Here is a 21,629-nt window from a genome sequence, read left to right on the forward strand (position 1 = left end):
TCCTGCTACCTAAGGCATAATCAGCATGTCAGCAGCTTTAATTTTCTGTTTTCCTTCTGAACATTTGGCATAAACATGAGAATAAACCACAATGTCACTTTGTACAGCAACAGTGACCTCACTCTCAACTTGTGTGTATAATCATGCAAATGTAACTCTTACAATACACATATTTTAAAAACCCAAATGAGTCTCATGTGATCTGGTCCTGCTTCCCATGAAGCAAGTCATTGAAGATGTGTGCTTAGGGACACATGGGAGAATGTGTTTTTCCAAGTCCCTAAGAGTTGAGTCAAAGTATTCTTAATTAGATGAACAAAATAAAAACATTAGATATAGCATTGAGTGGTAAGTCTATGTGAGCATATGATAATCTTCTTTTGGTACATGTTCCCCTTTGGGCCTCAACAGTGTCTCCGAGCAGTTTTGTCCCTCGTGTGGCATCTCATGCAGAGCCATGTTTTAGGCTCCTACCAGCGCCTTGTGCATATTCCACCTAAGTAATGAGTACTTACTTAACTCACAGATGTGGCCCTCACAACTTTCAAAACTTCACACTTTATTTTAGACACATCTAATACAGCATATTTGTTTATAGCTTTCCTTTGACTTCACTTTGCAGTTTGGAGAGTGAATTTGAGCATCACCTCTGTGGAAAGATTAGATTAGTGTTTATATCCCTCTCACAGTGACGTTCCATATTTCTATGGCTTGATACTTAACTCATCAGTCCCTGAAAATAATTTCAATTGTTTCTTCCTTTTTTCTTTAGCTTTGCTTGATTTGTCAGTAAATAATTAAGAAATCCGTGTTGTGCTAATTCAATTATATATCATAGACAGCCAAAATAATAGCGGTTTAAGGAGAAGTTAGGATTCAGAGTTCAGTACAGTCAAGATGTCTCAGTAGCTAACTGGGACTCAGGCTACTTTGAGATCTCCACGATGTCATTCCTAGGGAACGATCTTCACCCTCCTGGTCTAAATTGTACCTCCAGCTACCACATCCACGCTTTAAGTAGGATGGGGGAAAGGGAGAAGAAGTGGCCTGGACTTGCCTTTATAGTATGTCTCAGAATGTAGTTACATCATTTCTTCTAACATTTCATTGATCAGAACTTCCCGCAGGGTCATGGCTAGCTGCAAAGAAGGCTGGAAAAGTCTTTCCCCTGGTACTTATGCCTGTACCCTCATCCCTTCCCCCTGCTCACAGAGGATTTCTATTATTGTTGAAAGTTAGAATGCTTCTTAAAATATACATAGCACACTCAGATACTATACACACACACACACACACACACACACACACACCAGTTTTCCAGAATATGTCACCATTTTACACTCTTTAGCAGAGTAGGAAGGTATATTTTCCAGATGTCAACTAAAATTTAATTCAATAGAAATGAATTACATGCCTATTTTGAACTGCAGCTTACCTAATGTTGTACATCAACCTTTGCCATAGATTGCTATGAGGTTGTCAATTACACTGTGTGGTATGAGCAGGTTAATCTCTGTGATTCTCCATTTCCTCACCTGAAAATAACATATAACTTACTGAGGTAGTATCGTATTTAAATGATATAATTTATATATATATTTCTTAAAACAGTGTTGGGCACATAACAAATACTCAATGAAGTTAGTTTCAATTAAAAAATTCTCAAGTACTCTGAAAAAATAAAATAAAATAAAATAAATGAGTCCCAGTCCCCTCACTAAATGACTTTATGGACATTAAGTCAGCTTAGTGTAGAGAAGAAAGAGTGAAAGTAAGAAGCAGAGAAGAAACTTGTAATTCTGACCTAATTGCATGAACTTGAGCAAGTTACTTCTGTTGTATCTGATTTTTTCATTTGACAGATGGCATCAATTATAATATATGTCAGAGCTTCTTGACAGGGCATCTGGGTGGCTCAGTTGGTTGAGAGTCTGACTGTTAATTTTGGCTTAGATCATGATCCCAGGGTTGTGGGATCCTGAGCGTCGAGCCTGCTTGGGATTTTCTCTCTCTCCCTGCCTCTGCTCCTCTCCCCTGCTCATGCTCATTCTCTCTCTCTCTCTCTCTCTCAAATAAAAATATTAAAAAGTCCACTGTTATAATAATAATAACATATGTCAGAGCTTCTTGAATATTACCTTTGAAAACTGAGGAGCACTACTTTATGGGGTATAATGATGTAGTATCTGCTATTAACAAGTATTAATTCACACAAAAATTGTGCTGAAATCTTTATACATACTATTTCACTTAACCTGTTTAGGAATTCCATAACATGGGTATTATTCTGGTGGTTCCCCAAGGAACCCATTCTGATTCCTCCAGGATGAGAAAAAAAGAGACTTAAAGTTCCAAGATCACAGCACAGTTTGTTGGAGGAACTAAGCGTTCAGACCCAGGTGTATTTGTTTCTAAAGCTAATATTGTAAAATAAAGTTTATGGTCTTTCTAACAATGGAGTGGTTGAGTGCATGGGGAGAATGTTCTGGGAACAATGGATGGTTTAAGTTAACCAGATGACAGAGAATAGAGTGGAGTAGTGAAAGTCAAGACTGGTGGTTAGGCTGGAAACACTGTTTGGAGAGCTTTAAATATAACTGTGAAGATTCAAAATGTTATTGAGAAATAAATTTTAAAAATATGGAGGATGTTTATGAATATACTAACTACAGCTTAGAAAGAGTAGAAGAGTTTGGATTAAGGAATGGAGAAGGAAAAACAGGAGATGGCTAAGAGGCTATTTTAGCATTCTGGGATGGAGTACAATTGGGCCACTGATTATGGGAATACTACTTAGTGAGTCTTGTCTAGAAATGTTAAAGTTCTCACATATTATTTATTAAGCAGTGTGTTCAAGAAGAAATTGTTAATATGTCATTTTAAGGCAACCCTCTCATATTATCAGGAAGGCACCAAAGTTATACTACAACCAGAATTCTGGGTTTGCAGAGTTCTTCATGTGCTAGGCCTTTGCCATATTCTCCCTTCTTGTGGCTTATCTCTTGTTTCTTCTTGCTTGCTTCAAATCTATCTTGTATATTGACACCTTCAGTTTTCCTGGCCTTCGACCTCTGTGTTGTAAAATGTAAGTATTCTTATTCATATTTGGTGAGGCCAACAGATCAAGTGAAGGTTTTCGTTTGAAAGAGTTTATTACTCACAATTCATAAGAGGAGGGGACACATCACACCAGACAGGGACACATAGGGGATCCACCAGGATTGGTCAGGAGGCAGAAGGACCAAGGGGAAAATGTAGGAAAGAGCCTTTATTGTGGTTTCTGCAGAAAGTAATGGGCAAGACAGGGAAAGCAGATTTGGATTGGCTAGTTTGAATAATTTCAGTGGGCTCTGGGGTGTAGGAGCTATTCTTAGTGTTACCAGACAAGGACCTGTTCCCAAATATGCAGCAATTCAAACACTGACACCAGTGTCTTTTGTGGCAGAGAAAAAGGTTTTATTACAGGGCACCAAGCAAGAAGACAGTAGAAAAATTTTCAAATCCACCTGCCTGAGGGTTGGGTTGGTGTATTTAAGGGTAAGGGATAAGGCTGAATGGAGTAGGATAATTAGATATAGGGACAAAGGGAGGAATGAGCATGTACATTTAGGAATCATGCCTCTTCATAGGATATGTGTTCAGAAAATGGTGGCCTAGGAATGATGATGGGGGAAAGATCTCCAGGTGGGTCATCACAGATGTTCACTCTTTTGTTCACTCTTGGTCCCTTCTGCACAGCTGCAAGAATTCTTGCCATTTTGCTCCAATCTTAGTTAGTCTCATTGGTGGTCAGTCAGCTTCTGCAAAAAAGGCTCATACGCCAATCAAGTAGCCAGTTTCGTTAGGCTAGATTGGTAGAACATTTGTTAATGTACAACATTAACATGCGTTGGTTTCAATTAGTTTTCTGTTTCCTGGCTCTGGGATAATTAGGGCAGGAGAATAGTGGCCCAGAGTATGAGAGAGTTTTGGTGTGGCCTCTAGATTGATTGGTATACATAGGGAAGATGTACTTGCAGGCCAGTTCTTTACTATCCCTAGGAATTGGCTGGCCCCAGGAGGGGCACTGTAGAGGAGAAAAAATTAATTCTTTCTTTACCTCTCTAGGTTCTTGTTTGAGACCCTTCTGTAATAAAGGACAAATTAACAGGATAAAAAACAAACATTTGATAACATGCATGCCTCCTGTATACATAGGAGGTACCTAGGAAAATGGAGTAATACCCAAATGGCTCAGGTCACCACTTTAAATATCATCTCCAGCTAAAAACAAAAGATGTTGGGATGAGGGAAGCCAGTTATGGGAGGTTATCAGGCAAAACACAGTAAAGAAGGGTATTGTTGCTATGCAGATTTAAGTCAGGTGTTTTCTCCATTCATGAGCCTCTAGAGTTATAGGCATTGTCCTCTTCCTGATACAGAGAGAAAGACACCCTTACAAATGGAGATTTCCCTTGTAAATGTAAATGTCTTTTACATAAGGGTAATTTCCACTGGTTTTCAGAGATTTTCTTGTGTTCTCTGTTTCTTAAAAATAATCAGCTTAAAATAATCTTTATGCCAAAGAGGTATAACCCTAACCCTTAAGCCTAACCCTAATTTTGGGATGGCATATTTATTGTGTTTCCCTTAAGCCTCAAATGTCAAAGTATCAAATATAGAAACTAGGAAATGTTGCTGCTACACTCTCACCCACTACTTTTTTTCCTAACTCATAATTGACCCTTTTATTCTTGACTCAGCAAAGACAGACTTACTAACAAGTACTTTTTAAGCTTTCTGTTTTAGTCCAAAGCATTTCTTAATGGGCAAGAGGAGGTGGGGTAAAATAGATCCAGTGAGCAAGGTCTCAAATCAATGTAATGGCTAAATTCTTGGCTTTTTATAATGATCAAGACTGTGAGAAATACAGCTTAGGTATATTTTAAATGGTGTGTCATAATCTGTATGTGACATTAACTCATTCGTAGGTAATGATGTGGTAAACATAGGCAAAAGGAAAAATTAAATTTCCTTGCTACTGCCGTGATTATGGCACTTTGCTAAGGGAAAAAGGCAATCTTACTACATTATCCTGACCTCCAGGATCCGGTAAGTGTACATACAAAAATTCCTCTGGAAAATTCCTTCATCTCCACCCCCCAAATGGATGTTAGCAATTATCCTCCAAGCAAGCATTTGGCCCACTAAAATACATCTGAAGGGTCTCATGACTAAGGTTTTATAGACAGTAATAAATGACCTTTTCTTAACAATAGCTAGCCCCCTCAAGGTCCTGGAAACCTTGCTTCCAAAATTCCTTAGAGACTTACACTGTCCCCAACCCTTTCCCAACTTGAAAATGTATTATCAGTCACCCCTCACAACCTCAGTGCCGCTCTTTCTGCCATGGCAGTCCTGTCCCCGTGCTTTAATAAAACCACTTTTTGCACCAGACACATCTTAAGAATTCTTTCTTGGCCATCAGTTCTGAGTCCCAGCATTTCCACATCAGTTAACATATGGAATCAATGTATGTTCTATACAATCATTTATGCAGTGAGGATTCAGTCTATTTTCTGTATTGACACCATCTATGCGACTCTGGGTAAGTCCCTTTGCTTCCATGGCTTTCGTTTTTCTCTTTTGTAAAGAAAGGATTGGATTAGGTGACCTCTAAAGTTCTTCTAGCTTTATCATTCTTCTATGTTAACACTGAAAAATAAAATCATGGAATACATACAGTATACTACCTATAGGGATTTCTTTTAAATTTTAAATTGATATGCCAACTAGATGGACTTTTAGTTTTTAGCTCAAGTATTCTATTACACCCCTCATCCTTCCCTTCAAAAGAAGTGCAATGTTAGGGAATTTATTACACATAACAAAACATGTGTTTATGGTTCAGTATGAGAGAACCCACTGTCCTCCCCACCCCCAATATTGGATAAAAAACAGCAGCTTAATCAGTGATTATGAATTCTGAGCTCAGTTTTCCATTTACAAACAGTGAGGCTGAAAGCTATAAACATTCTGACTTCTGCCTGGGGAGAGTTGAATGTTCCAGGAAATGTACATTGCACTGGAAAATCCAGGATTAGTTTTCAATTCCGTAACATGCTGTTTCCACAATTACTCCTCAAGTTAGCAGAATGTCCTCAGGATTTTGGATATTACTGTGTCCTGGCAGGACTTAGGAAGTTTCACTTCCTCAGAGCTGGACACATTGAGCTAAAGCTCTCAGGGGGTTAGAACTTTATTTAACATTACCCTCCCTCACTTTTTTTTTTTGTTGAAATAAGGTGGTCAAAACAGTCTATTGACTTGTGAAATCTTCAAAGATGTATCTTTTTAAAAAAAAAACACTTCAGGGGTGCCTGGGTGGCTCAGTTGGCTGAGCGCCTGATTTTGGCTTAGGTCATGACATGATCTCATGGTTTGTGATTTTGAGCCCCGTTTCGCGCTGTCTGCTATCAGCATAGAGCCAGTTCCATTCAGATTCTCTGTTTCCCTCTCTCTCTGCCTCTCCCCTGCTCGCACATGCATTCTCTCTCTCTCTCTCTCTCTCTCTCTCTCTCTCTCTCAGTCTCTCTCTCTCTCAAATCACTCTGTACATATATTTACATCATGAGGAGAGTCAGGGCTGCTTATTCATACTAGCTGAGTAGCAATCTTTAAATTCATATTATAATTTTAATGGTCGAACAGGAGGAAAAGTAGTTGAGTTTATGAATGGTGGTGATAAGGAGAAGTAGAAGGAGGGGATTCAAAGAAGGCCTGGTTGAATTCTCAAGGCATACCTATTTGGTAATGTTTTCTTAACTTGAATTACATACAGAAAAGCTCAATAATATTATTTCTTTACTCATAAATTGTTAATAGAGTGTCATGAAGGTTAAGTGTTCCGAGACGCAAATTATCAGACTTTGAATTGGTAGATATTTCTTTATAAACACTCTAGTGCCTGTATTTCTCAATACTTCTAAGGCAAAGACAATGTTCTTTCTCAAGAAACCTTGAGATTTCTTGAAGGTAGAGAATAAATGTGCCATCTTCTTGGAACAACAGTTTTTACTTGAAGGTTATTTTTATATTGTTAAAAAGAAAACTGGAGGCCCAAAGTGGAGTCACTTGTTCCAGGTCAGCAAAACAAGATTTAGTTGTAGTTTTAACCTCTCCTGGAGTAGAATTTTAAGCCAGTCAATATGGAATTTTCTAGTTAGCACCAATGAGATTACCTGTCATATGGGCCCACTCTATGCCCTGCCCTCAATCCCAAAGGAAGAAAAAACCTTCCATTTTGCACATCTGCTCAGAACTCCCATCTACTTGCTGGATTGGATGTTGCCTGATTCATGAGTTACTTGGTAAAGCCAATTAGATCTTCACATTTACTTGGTTGAATTTTTTTAACATTATTAAAATAAAATTTATGAAAATAAAATGTCTATATTCAAAATAAAACCTAAAACTTGAATAAAATTTCCAGTGGTGAGAGGCTGTTTCTAGTTATACTCCCTCACACCCTGAGGATAAGTACTGACCATCCTCCGAATAGTTTAAATGTCACAGATCTAGATCATCGCTTTCACTTCAGAATTTAGGCTATTGTACCATAGATGTTACGTTGCCATGGCAACCCAGATCTGCGAACTGCAATGCTGTTCATTCATTTGTCCGATAAATGTTTAGTATTCATTCACTATGTCCAAGGCATTCTCCCTTGGTCTGCTGTCAGAGAGTCTCTACCTTCATGGTCCCATGATAATAGAAACCATGCTCCAGACCTTACAATGTCTCACTTTCACATCCAGAATAAGAAACAAAAATTTATCTTCCACAAATAACAAGGGGTTGCATGTCATTTGTTCTTACTGGATCGTGCACTTATTACAAAACCAATCTCTCTTTCTGGAGAATTATAATGCTTTGATTTGCTTATGCCAGGTGAAATGCTGCAACGCTTCCTGAAAGGAGGGAACCTATTTAAAGCACATGGTCAGAAAACAGGGGATGGATTGGTTTCTATAAAGAAAAATGACTTATGATTGTGAAAGGAAAAGTGACCAGATACTGGATGGCAAAATAACACGTGTGCAGTAATAATACTCCTGTGACCAAAATAATGACAATGATTATTTTTTTTTAATTTGAAGAGCTTAGTTTTTTGTAATACTATGGCAGAGGTTGTAATTTGGCAGCCTTTGGGCCAAATTTAGTCAGAATAGTGTTCTTAAAAAGCATGTCGGAAAGGCTTTAGCAGCGGTATGCTTCCATAGTTCACTCTTTTTGTCTTTGGTACCACTAGGGACTTCATTCATACACGCTACTTACGACGTCTGACTCCATATAAGGGATACTTTAGGGAATTTTCAAGATCATAACTAACTAACAATAATTTTAAGAATGGTTATTATCCAACAAAAAGAAATATTATGCTCTCTGTGCCTAAGTGATTTGCTAATGACCTTTCCCTTCCCCCATGACTTTTTATGTCTCATGGGTCAATTCTGTTTTGAAGTTTACAAAACCTTTAGCATTGGGCCTATGGGAAGGACTCAAATTTCATACCAGAACATTTTCTCATTGCCCATATATTACTCCTTATAATTTTGACAACTTCCCCAGCAGCCCAGCAGTCTGTCTTTTTTTGCCACATCCCATTAATCTTGAGTGAACACAGACTGTGCCTGGTATAGCTCACAAGTGGGGTCCTTCTCCAAGCAATATTGTTTGGTGTCTCACAGAAGGTCATCCCAGTAGGATGTCAAGCCCACGTGAGCAGGGTCTTTCTTTTGTGCACCATTCTTTCTTCAGCTCCTACAACAGTACCAGGCATAAAGCAAGTACTCAATATTTATTGAGATGACTTCATGAGCAACATGTACCCAGTGTATGACACCACAGTCAAGAGTATGGAGATAGTTTTTCTTCTTTCTTTTCTTCTTCATATGAACACTTGCCAGTGTTGTCTTTCTTGCTCATTTTCCTCTCCTGCTTGCGTGAGTCTCAGAACTGACTTTTGTCCTTGTTCCACAGCACTGATTTCTATTATACATTTGGGCAGGGTTGGGTTAGTCTGGGGAGCTAAGTGTCATCAAAAAGAACTGTGTTCGTGTGTAAGGATACTGTACCACACTGCAGTCACAACCTGTATTGCAAAACTCTGATATTGAGAGGTAGGTGCGCTAAAACAAGACCAGATGAAGTGGTCGCTTACACATATTGACAGTTGCCTATGTGTTGAATAACTTTACCATATGTTAAAAAGAATGTATGTTTATAAAGCTGGGCTTTATATCTTGGAAGCTGGACTTTAGATGAAGACTTTATTCTTTCAGATATTTCATTCCTATCTGCATAGTCCCAGTGTAGATTTTGGGATTCAGAAGTTTATACCATTCTATCTTGGACATCGTGACTGGTCTCTCTGCTCTGTACCCTGATGGTGCTGTCTTCGTTTTGTGACTCTTACATCAGTAACTCTATTCGATGTAACTAAGTCATTCTATATTTGGTAGTTCTCTAATTCCAAGCCTACATCTGACATTTTTATTTATTTTTATTTTTAATTAATTAATATTTTTACAATTGACAGTTTTAACGCAACACTTATTTAGTCTGGCTGTGGTGATAAGCAGAATTGGTAATAAGTTTCTTCCTTTCTTATGTTCAAGAAATATGAAAAGGACTTAATATAATAGTTGACTTAGACTGTAATCAAAAGTACTTTGAAGGAGTTCCTCAAGGTTAAGTGGCAGAAGAAATTCAAACTGGCCTTTCTGATTTTCTAATATAATTATATGGTTAGAGTAGGATATTCATGTATACTTTTAATACTATGTTCCGTCATTCAATTTTATTTTGACAATTAACACAAAGTTATTGCTCATGGAAAATACATTTCCTTCTAAAGTTACTCTAATGCTTTTTATATTTTAGTAGTAACTTTGAAAACAAAGAGGACATATCTTTTAGTTTGTTCATAACCACAATATCTAAGTAATGATATTTTAAGGGAAACAAAGACAAAGAAAATTGACCACAAAATTGAATACAGAATTCCTTTCTGATAAAACAAAGCCACTTTTTTGGATTAGTGGAAAAGTAAATAACAAAACAGTTTGTATCTCTGGTTACTATATTCTTTTAACTTGAAAATGGAGTGACTTTCTGCTCCAATAAGAGCACTAGCACTGGTGTAGATGTTCTTGCTCTGTTAGCTGTACAGTGACTCATACTCTACAGAAACCAAGAAGAAAGGCACTGTTTACATCAGTTATGTGTGGATTTAAAATATGGTATAAAATAACTTGCAAGAAACATATTTGATAAATGAATATAACAGATGTTCATAAAACTGACTTTTTAATGTACTTTCAAAGTAGAACACGTTTTTATTCCTTTCTAAAAAACAAAGTTCCTCCTCCAAGTTGAAGCTTCAATTAGGTATTTACAAGGGGGAGATATGATCCAGCTTTCTGAGTAACGTGATTCTAAATCCAAAACATAGAAATAGATATGACCACCAATTAACAATTGACTGAACTCCCACTAAATGCAAAGAAATGACCTAGATTTCTGGGCATCTTATGTAGTTTATTATTTCAAAGGGAGTTTTTACCCTCTAGTTGAAAATGTTTATTAAAAAAAAATAAGAAGAAAGAGAAAGAAAGAAAGAAAGAAAGAAAGAAAGAAAGAAAGAAAGAAAGTCACTTCCATAATGAGCTACCTCTAATTTCAGAATCTGAGTTTGCTTTCAGATTAATCATGTGTTCTGCCAGCAGTGGCTTGGGTGGGGAGTAAGGAAGGGCTGTGGGTTATGGAAACTGTGGAAATTGTGGGAAGCAAAATGCACAGGAAGGCGAGACAGAGTTCCACAAAATTAGAGATGGCAATGACATGAGTTGGTAAAACAAGGGTGATCCCTCCTGGCATGTATGTTTTCTTCCACCATGCCTTGGTCTGGGCTTTGTCCTCTCAACATTCCCACACAGCCTTACATGTCTGTCCCTTACTTTAAGAAAATGCCTGACTCAAGGGAAATTCTAGATGAGCCTTGATGTTCCAAGTACATTGCTATTACTTTTTGTCCCACCATCCTTCATTTCATGTTGAGTATTTCCTCTGCATGCAAATGTGGTTAAGAAGTCAGATACCAACTAAGCACTAAATGCATGGGGGCTGCAAATGATGCTGTATTCAGGGCAGATTTTAAGTAATGCTTTTTCAACTTGGTATGTAAAGACATATAACAAATTTGAAAAAAAAAGTGAAAAATTTTGCCAATTCTCTCATTGTTTTGAAATATCTAAATGTATTTCATGTTATAGCCCAAATACCTGTATGGTGGGCTATTTTTGTCTCTTGTATTTTTTAGAGTTCAGTATATATAGATTCAAACTCACAAATGCCTCTAAGCCTTTGCTTTAATCATTTAGTGTAGAACAGATATTCTCCAATTTCATCATTCATATCCAAACAATGTAAGCCCTTCTAAGTGCTGATTACTTTTTTTTTAAATATTGAACCTTATATCACTTGCTGAACTTAACCTGGGTTTAAGTTTATCCTAAGATAGAAACTAGGTCCTCAAGGGTTAGTATCTTTCAGTTGTTGATATATATGCCCCAAATTTGATTGTGGACCCAGAAACTTAGATAAATTTGGATGTTAGCAGTGGGAAAAAACTGAGTTAACACTTATTCAACATTCTCAGCATAACCAAGGAGGAAATCCCTTGGTTCTCTTAGCGGAGTTTCTTGACTTCCTTTCCTAATTCACAGAGTTATGAGTCAAAGCATAGAAGAATATTCTAACTTGGTTCCATGTGTGACCCTTGCTCATGTCCCAGCTTTCTCTTCACTGAAATTAGGATATCATTTTAAAATTATGTTTGTCGGAGATCATTTTTATTTCACCAAGAGTTGCATATAAGCCCCTCTATTTTAGCTCTGTCATCTGTTTTTTTTTCTCAATATTATTGCTTTATGATAATGCTCAATAGCATGGAAATTGCTATTTGATTGGAGGCATAGTGGTTTTTGTGTGATTGGCAGAAACTATAGCTGTATACAGCACACAGCTCAGGCCACATTTCCTCCTAAAAACTTTGACCTTCACAGAGAGCTATATTCTTTTGGTGTGCTTAATACAGAGGTCAAAAAAAAAAAAAAAAGAGAGAGAGAGAGAGAGAGAGAGAGAGAAAGGAACATTTCCGTATGAACACACAAAAGTGTTAATACGTAGCCCATCACTTAACATAGTACTAATATAATAGTTTAAGCAGAGCATTAATAAGTCAACAGATTCTAGAAGAACAGAGAAATAAGAGATACTTTCAATTGAGAAGTCTTGATCGAAAGAGAGAATTTTTAACTGGATCTTGAAAAATAAATAGCATTTCACCAGAAAGAGAAGGAATAGAAGGGGACAGTGCATAAAAATATATGGCTTTAAAATATATATGTGGTTATAATGGGAGAGGAAGGTTAGGCCAAATTTTGGAAGGCTTTGAATGCCGTTGTACCACATTTCATCCTTAAACGATGGAAAAAACTTTAAGATTTTGTTAGGTAAGTGACATATTTTTGTTTTGTTTTTAGTTAGTTCATCAGGTCTGAAACAGATGGCATATTCCAATCAGGTAATTCGATAAGAGTTTAATAAAGGTATTCTACAAAAGATGTTTGCAAAAGTATGGAAATCAAAGAAATACAGCCACTAGACCTTGAAACTGTGGCTGGAGGCAGGGCTTTACCGTCTACAACTCTAAATAATAAAATTTGGAGAGAGAAGTATGTAAAGAGGGCCACCTGATAGAATCAAAGACATCGGGGCAATAAATAACCTGGATTCACTTTGCTTTTACCCTTTGAACTCCTACCAGCATTTCTCATTGGGAAGATAAACCAAAACCAATGGGAAGCTAAAGGACAAGAATTCTTCTTGATGTATTCCAGATACCTCAGCTTTCAGGGGGACAGATCAATGTGGATAAGGATACAGAGTAGATTTGAAGGGACAAATGGGAGAGACCCGGTACAGTTGCAATTTGGGAAATAGTTTGGGATGGCAAGAGAATAAGCAGGGCAGTAAAGCAAATAAAGGAAATTCTTGGAGCAGTTCAGACAAAGCTACCAAGGGTCTGAAACAGATCAGCATTAATGACAATGGAAGGGAAGAGAGGCTAGTTGGCATATAGAGATGGAATTGTCAAGACTTAGTAATGTTTTGGATGTAAAGGGTAGAAGAGAAGAAGAAAACAAAAGCAGGTTACAGAAGAAAGAATTGATGTTTTTAGGGACAGTAACAAGTTTACGCTTTGGAGAGTAGTAACTTAATTTCTTAAGTTTCTATTGATTATGTAACTTTGCATTGAGCTCTAAGATAAGCAATACTGAGGATATAAAATTGACATGGAACATACTGTTGCTCTCTAGAGACTCACAATCTTATTGAAATTGCTGGAACATAACGCAGGCAATATAAATAATACAAAGCTAAATGGAATATTTTTAAATGATAAAATATTTGCCCTGGAGAATTCCATTGTTAGTCAGAAGGAAGAGACTAGTTTCACTTGAAGATGTTACAAAATATGTATCAGGATCTCCAGCTCACAGTTCATTAGAATGTAAGGCCCCCTCAAGAAATACTGCTAACATTTCTTTTGTATGGCAGTGGTTTCTTTTCCTTACAAAATTTGAAAAAGGTAAACTGAAGCATGAGTTAACAGTAGGACTGATTGTGATGAGTGAAAGTGTGAAGGAAAAATCTGGACAGAGGAATAGACATAGGGAGAACTTCATCGGAAGATTGGAGTTTTGCAACCAGCCAAGGAACTACTAGTAGCTAGAAGAAAAGCCTGGAACAGATCCTTAGAGCCTTCAGAGGGAGCTGCCCCTGACTATACCATGATCTCAGACTTCTAATGTTCAGGATTGTGAGACGTTACATTTCTGTTTAAGATACTCTGTAGTACTTTGTTGGGCTGTCTGTGTGGCTCAGTCAGTTGGGTGTCTGACTCTTGATTTTGACTCAGGTCATGATCCCACGGTGGGATGGAGTCCAGCATCAGGCTCTGCACTGGCAGCACAGAGCCTGCTTAGCATTCTCTGTCACCCTCTCTCCCTGCCCCTCCCCTGCTTGCTCTCTCTCTCTCACTCTCTCTCAAAAATAAATAAACATTTTTTAAAAAAGATATTCTGTAGTATTTTGTTAACAGCATTCCTCAAAAACTAATATGCCATCTTATCTACACCTAGGGTTTCCACTACTATCATAAACCTACAGTTTTCTGGGGAAGAGATTTCCAAACTGTGTGCCCCCAAACACTGGTCCCTGGAGGCGCTCCACAAAGAAGGATGTTAAGGGCAAACACCTGGAGTTTTAGAAGACACTGTAAAAAACTTGTTTCTTGAGAGTCCTGCAGTCAGTGAAAAGTCAGAATTCCTCCCATATGTGACCATATAACACTTTCTGATTATAACATGTTTTGAGAAATTCATTCTGGCCATATGTATAGTGCAATGAACTGCAGGCTTTCAAAGTGTTACTGTTGCTTGAGTAGTAAACCTCCAATACAAAGCAATTGATGTCATAAATATATGTTTTAAATATATTTTTTAAATTTGGGGCAATTTTAACACCTTTTGTTATAACTTCTAATGCTCTTCCTCAAACCCATTTTGCTAATTGCTGTTCTAGAGACATCTTAAAACTGACTTCAAATGGTATGCTGTATTGTGTGTGTGTTCTAAAATACATTATTACATATTTTGGATCACCAAATGAATAATAACTTTTACTTAAAGTGCAGTTAGTCTAAATTTATTTCTGTAAATAAATTGGAGAGTTGAAATAATTTAAGATGAACACACGAGACTGATAATTGCAGTTCTCCACTTAATTACTTTGTAAATACTGCTTTAAAAATAAGCATATTATATGAGGATGAAACCCAAGTGTCAACTTTTCCTATCTACAGGATAGCACCAACCTCTTGCTAGTCTTTATCCATCATAATTCTGAATATCAATAGGGTAGAACACCATATTTTTTCTTGGAAACATTTCCTTTTATCTTCAATAAGCAGAAGTTTTCTCTGATCAGCATCTTAGAAGTCATTCAGTTCCACTTAGAGTTAATTGGTGATCATTTCATTTTATGCTTATTTTCGATAGTTATATTTTTCTGTCTTATTTTCATTGTTTGGGGGGGTTGTTATGTTTTTATGGGAGATTGCTGTTATATTCTATTTGCTAAACTTACTGCTAATTTGCTCTTTTGCCCTATGCTGTTTGTGTGGCATCTGAATCAACTGCTTTACAAATGTTTCTTCAGCCACATAGATGCAACTTTGAAACAGAATAAATTGGCAGACAAGACCACATAGACACTGAGAGTGTAGAGCAATAATAATCAGTCCTTAAATCACCCAGGGTTTGCTCCTTTAGGGCATACTTTTTGCATTGTGTCACAAGAATAATTTGTGAGAAATGTTTGTACCAGAAATGTAGGGAAACACCCATAGCTTTGAATACTTTGTACTTCTTATGAAGGCTTAGCTTGTGAAGTTGGCAGATTTGGGTTTTACTGAAAGAAAATAGCTAATTACCACACCATTCTTTTCCTAGATGACTAAAGTGGCTTTAAAAGAAGTTTAGCATTGTCTCACACATAGCAAAAGAAAGCCAACAAGGACAGAAGATAATTTCCAACTCTAAATGACCCTGTGGGTCCCATGTCTATAAATATGGATGTCTCAAAGCCAAGAAAAATAAGTATCATATAAAACTCTTGGCCTTTTATGCATTAGTACTATTGACTATTATTAGGGAAGAAAGAGCATAGCAAACTAAGCTTGTGGTAAACTTAGTTTACTTTATCATTAAAGGTTTTGACTCTAAGGCCTAGTATTTTCTTAACCAAACATCTTTAGACTACATAGTCCTTCCTAATCATTATGTTCTGCCCACAGTGAGGTTGCTTTTCCTCTTCCCGATCTAGACATCATTCACAGTCTATAGGATATAAGAGGCATATGCCTGAGTATTTATCATTCTGCACCATTAGCACAGAGGCCACTTTAAGAATTTTGTACTACCTGAAGGGTTAATTTTGTGTGTTTGGAGTTCCCTGAGTCTGTTAAATTCTTTAATCAGCTCTTTGCCTGCTTTGCTACTGTGGCAAACTTTTAAACTGAAATAAATTCCAAGCCAGTTGGTCAGGGTCTTGGCAGTGTTTGAAGGTCAACCTTCTCAACTTCCAGTTGGCCATCAAATGCTTTTCAGAGATTGTCCCATAGAGTTGCCAAAAGTTTGGGGCTGCATGTGGTGGATGAGAAAGCAAGAACCTCATTTTTCCTATGAATTCTTGTCACAATCTTTATTGGTAAGGATGAATTTAGCATTTTCTTCTCCTTGCTAATCTAGCTTTTCTCAGAGAAATATGCAGTACCCTGTTATAATGCAGCTGCTGGGCAGATTACCTAGGTTTTTGTTTTTGTTTTTGTTTTTGTAGAGGACAGTGAGTAATCTGAATGGATTTTACAAGGGATGTGTGTTTAGGTTGTGTGTGTGTGTGTGTGTGTGTCAGTGTGTCTGTTTGTTGCCTGTGGATATTTGATGGAATGAATGAAGGAGGGAGGGAGAGAGAAGGAGACAGAGTGAGAGGGAAAAAGTGGTACCTTCAGTAGGAAGTTGAAATGGGGTGAAAGAGCAGAGATGCATAAAGGAGATACTTGGGAAGTTTGTTCATGCACAATATATTCCCCTTCTCTATTTCCCCAAACAATAGTGTAGAAACTTGTGTTTCTTCATTTCCCCTGGTTTTTCATTTTGAAAATTTAAAAAATGGAACACCTGTAAACCCTTTACATAGATCCATTTGTTTTTTATGATTTTGCCACGTTTGCTTTTCTCCCTCCACACACAAATTGTCATTTGGTGAATCATTTGAAAGTAAATTGTGCACATCGTGGCACCTCAATTCCAGATACTTTAGCATATGACTTCTAAGAATAAAGATTCTCCTATGCAGCCATTATTGAACATAGAGATTTTAACAATAATTCAATAATGTAAAACACCATCATCTCATATTCAAATTTCTCCAGTGGCCTTGAAAAGTTTTTAGAGTTAGTTCTTTTTTAATTTTTAAAAAAATCCAAGATCCATTCAAGATTCCTCTCTCGTATTTGAATGGTTCTGTCTCTTTAGTGTCTTTCCACCTGGAACAGTGTTCTGCTCACCCTCCGTTTTTTCCTCTGACATTGACTTTTTGAGGCATTCAGGCCAGTTGTCATACAAAATGGTTCACGTTCTGGATTTGTCTGACTGTTTCTTCATGATTAGATTAATGTTGAGCATTTTGGGGGAGAATTCTAGATGATATTATGTAATTTTTATTGTATCACATAATTACCAGATGTCCAACTGTCATTTGGTTAAGTTGCTAAATGCCAGATCTCCATTGTAAAAGCATATTCTCTCCTTTCTAATCGTAAGAAATTTGTGGGGCGATAGCCTGACTCCGTGTAAAAATTCTGTTTTCAACAATCTTTCACTCAATAGTCTTACCTCTTTGATGAGTCAATTATTATACTGGAGGTTTAAAAATACATTTTTAAAAAATTCTGTCACTTTTCCCACATTTATTAGAGTTTCTTCTCTCTCTCTCACCCTCTGTTTTAGCTATCTCTACTGACTCATGGCTTCCCTGTGTTATTACCTATAACTTTTATTATTATTCTTTTTTAATTGAAGTATAATTAACATACAGTGTTACATTAGTTTTAGGTATACAATATAATGATTTAATAATTCTATACATTACCGAGTACTCATCGAGGTAAGTGTACTCTTAATTTTCTTTATTTCTATTACCATCTTAATCATTTTACAGTATAGTAGTGTTAATTATGTCAACGTTGTGCAACAGATCAGTAGAGCTTTTTCATCTGGCAAAAGCGAAACAACACCCATTGAACTCCTCTTTTTCCTCTACTCTCAGCCCCTAGTTAGTGCCATTCTACTTTCTGCTTTTAAGAGGTTAACTACTTAGATATCTCATAAGTGGAATCATGCAGTATTTATATTTTGTGACTGGCTTTTTTTTCGCTTAGCATAGTATCCTCAAAGTTCACCAATGTAGTAGCATATGACAAGATTGTCTTCTTTTGGGGGCTGAATAATATTCCATTGCATTAATATACCACATTTCCCATGTCCATTCGTCCTTCGGTGGGCATCTAGGTCACTAGATGAGGGGATGGGCTAAATAGGTGATGAGCATTAAAAAGGGCACTTGTTGGGATAAGCAATGGGTGTTATACGGAAGTGATGAATCACTGGGTTCTACTCCTGAAACCAATACTATACTGCATGTTAACTAACTTGAATTTAAATAAATAAGTAAGTAAGTAAATAAATGTAAAGAAATAATGAGACACACACACACACACACACACACACACACACACACACACACACACAACCAGTTGACTTCAAGTTAAAGTGAGATCATTCTGGGAGGGTCTGATCTAATCAGGTGAGCTCATTAAAAGAAGTCTCATGCTTTTCATTAATTCGGAAGTGTGAACCAGCAGCCTCTTTCTTTCTCTGTCAATTTTTCTCTATCTCTTGTTCTCTTTTGCTGTCTTTGAAGAAACATGTTTCCGTGAATTCTACAGTTATAAGAAAATTAATTCTGCCAACATTCTGAGGGATCTTAGAAGTGGGTTGCTCTCTAGTCAAACCTCAAGATGAGAGTACGGCATAGCTGACACCTTGATTTCAGTCTTGTGAAACCCTGAGTAGATAAGCCAGTTAAGTTTTGCTTAGATTCCTGACCCACTTAATAAATATGTGTTATTTTAAGTCAAAAGTGTGTGATATTTTGTAAAGCAGCAATAGATAAAGAATACAAATGTTGAATACATATGAAGCAAATATTAAAAACCCCTAAATATATAACTCAATAACTTAAAGAATTGTGAGAATAGATTAGTCAAAAATTGATGTGAAGAGTTTGAGATACTTCTCTCAGAAAATGATGAACAAAGCAAATTTAAATATAAACAGAGATAAAAGGCTTAAATATGATTAATAATCTAATATATATATAGGTTATAGTATTATCTGAACCCACGAGACCAGACGAATTTCACAATTTAGATTTTTTTGTTATAATGAAAAATGATATAAAACATATGCTATATATTATCCCTGGAGGGATCTAGCACAAGACTCCATGATCAAATCTTAGTATTTCTATAGCTAAAAAAAAAAAAAAAAAAAAAAGACACTAAGTACCTGCCTATCAGTTAGGGTAGGTTTTTGTCAACGAATCTATTCAGGTCAGCTTAGATTTTTCCAACAAATAAGTTTAAAAAATTTTAACTATGGAGACTTTTGGGTTTTAGAATTGCAAATAAAGGATTATAGTCTTGTATTTTATATGTAACTTTACATCCCCAAATATGAGAATCCATATTCTTTTTGAGCATGCAGATGATGTTTACAAATATTAGCCTTGTGTTGGGCTTTTTAAAAATCTTCAATATATTCTAAGGAATTAGTACCAAATAGACCATGTCTTCTTACCTTGGTGAAATAAAATTTGAAACTAGTCACAATAGGATAGCTTCAAAACAAAAAAAGAAAACCTCACATGTCTGGAAATAAACTGTTAAATACCTTTCAATAGAATATAAAATTACAAGATATTTATGGAATGCAGTATAGCAATACATTAAGCGGTTATTACCTCAAATGCATCGATAAGAATATAAATATATTGAAAAATAAACTAAGAATGCACTACAAAGCCAGAAGAAAGTGCAGCAAAGAAAGAAAAAAAAAAGAAGAGAGACACACAAATGATGGCTGAGCAAACAAAGTGGGGCCTGCTTAGCTGAGTGGTGGATGGAAAATCAATACTGCCATATGGTATGTATGGAAGCAGTGAGAAGAGGAAGTCCTAAGAGTTCTCATCACAAGGGAAAGAAAACATTTCTTTTCTTTTTTTTGTTTCTGTTTTTTTGTATGTATATGAGATGATGGATGTTTAACTAAACCTACTGTGGTAATCATTTCTCAATACGTGTAAGTCAAATCATTATGTTGTATACCTTAAATTGTATACTGTGCTGTAGGTCAGTTATAGCTCAATAAAACTGGGGAAAAAAGATTGAAAAATGAAGAAGAAAATCACCTTCCCACGCAGCGCATCTGACAGTGTGCCAGCAGGAGTACCACCTGCTTCTGGCAATGGACAGTCACCTCCGTTTTGGGGCAAGGGAATGCAGCCTGCTTCCATTTATTTGGGTGGGAGGTAGAAGACCAGCTCCTCACTTAGCCTGCTGGGTCTGCAATGGGTGGAGGCAAGGAAGAGGGTTTTTCAGTGGTGTCTGGCCGAAGTACAGCAGGTGTTGCTGAAATTGTTAGGCTACCCTTTCTTCAGTCCCTTGGCTACTGGAAACAGGCTTTTCTTGGAGCTCACTTTGTCCGTCTGTTGCTTGTTCTGGCTTGGAGGCTTCTACAGCACCTCTTCTGAGATGCAAGGAGGCAGCAAGGAAACTCAGGGAACCCACATACCTCTGTGATGTTCCTCAAGGTCCGAGGTCCCTAATTTGTCAGATTTCTGTAGTCTTCCTTTCAGGGTCTTCCTGTACTTTTTGGTTGAGTTATATCCAGGGATTCTAGTTGTAACAGGGAGGACGTAGGAGGAATGAGGCTACTTCATCTTGGTAGAACTGAGAGTTTTCCAAGCACTGTAATTTTTGTTGTTGGGGAAAGTGGAAGGTCACCTCATTCTCTTTCTCTCTCTCTCTCTCTCTCTCTCTCTCTCTCTCTCTCTCTCTCTTTTGTGGTACATATTGTCAGAGAATAGGTTTTCAAATCATGCTACTCTGTTGACACTTCAGTGAGAGATTTCAACAGTGTTTACTTCTAGTGTCTGTTTTCTCCAGGATCCAGGAATGCTTCCAATGAGAGAGGGGCTGTTTTGGAAACAGGCACATGTTATGCCATAGTCAGAATTACCCCTGTGCCCTCTGGTTCATTCTTACCTTGGAGTGAATTCTCTCAGGAGGCTTGTCAGCCCTCATCCAGTAAGACTTTGATTTTCCTAGTCCAAGGCTTCTTAACCTCTGCACTATTGATATCTTGGACCAGATCATTCTCTGTTGGCTTTCCTGAGTATTGTAGGGTATTTAACAACATTCCTAGCCTCTACTCATTAGATGCCAGTAACAATCCTCCCCACTCCTACAGTTGTAACAAGCAAAAAGTCTTCAAACATTGAAAATGTCTTTTGCAGGGTGAAATTATTATTCTGCAAATAATAAAATCTCACCCTTATCATTGTTTTGAATGTACATTCTTCACTGATTTGGGTAGAGATGGGAGGTGATTATTTAGAAGAGCCTATCTATACTTTTGTTGAAGAGTGCTCCACAGGCACTGTGTCACTATGCCTATGACCAAGTTTTTTATAAAAATAATTGTGCAGAACAGAAGGAATGGCTTTAGTAGTGTTATGAGTTGGTACCCAAAAGCATATCCATAGTTCATTCTCTGGGGCGGTATATACTTTCCTTGGGATATCTATGCAGCCTGGGAGTTACTGAAAATAAATTGTCT

The 21,629-nt window shown here is 37.0% G+C and overlaps 1 long non-coding RNA gene across 2 annotated transcripts in view; it reads right to left on the minus strand.

Annotated features, from left to right (window-relative positions):
- Positions 1–593: 593 nt before the first annotated feature.
- The window catches only part of LOC122231354, a 49,380-nt gene continuing 28,344 nt past the window's right edge, over positions 594–21,629 (minus strand). For both annotated transcript variants that reach the window (XR_006208567.1, XR_006208574.1), the window contains 2 exons: positions 1,436–1,535; positions 594–649 (listed from right to left, as the gene is read on the minus strand). This is a non-coding gene — a long non-coding RNA (uncharacterized LOC122231354). The remainder of the gene's footprint in view (positions 650–1,435; positions 1,536–21,629) is intronic.

The sequence above is a fragment of the Panthera tigris genome, chromosome A1 (assembly GCF_018350195.1).
Source record: "Panthera tigris isolate Pti1 chromosome A1, P.tigris_Pti1_mat1.1, whole genome shotgun sequence".
NCBI lineage: Eukaryota > Metazoa > Chordata > Mammalia > Carnivora > Felidae > Panthera > Panthera tigris.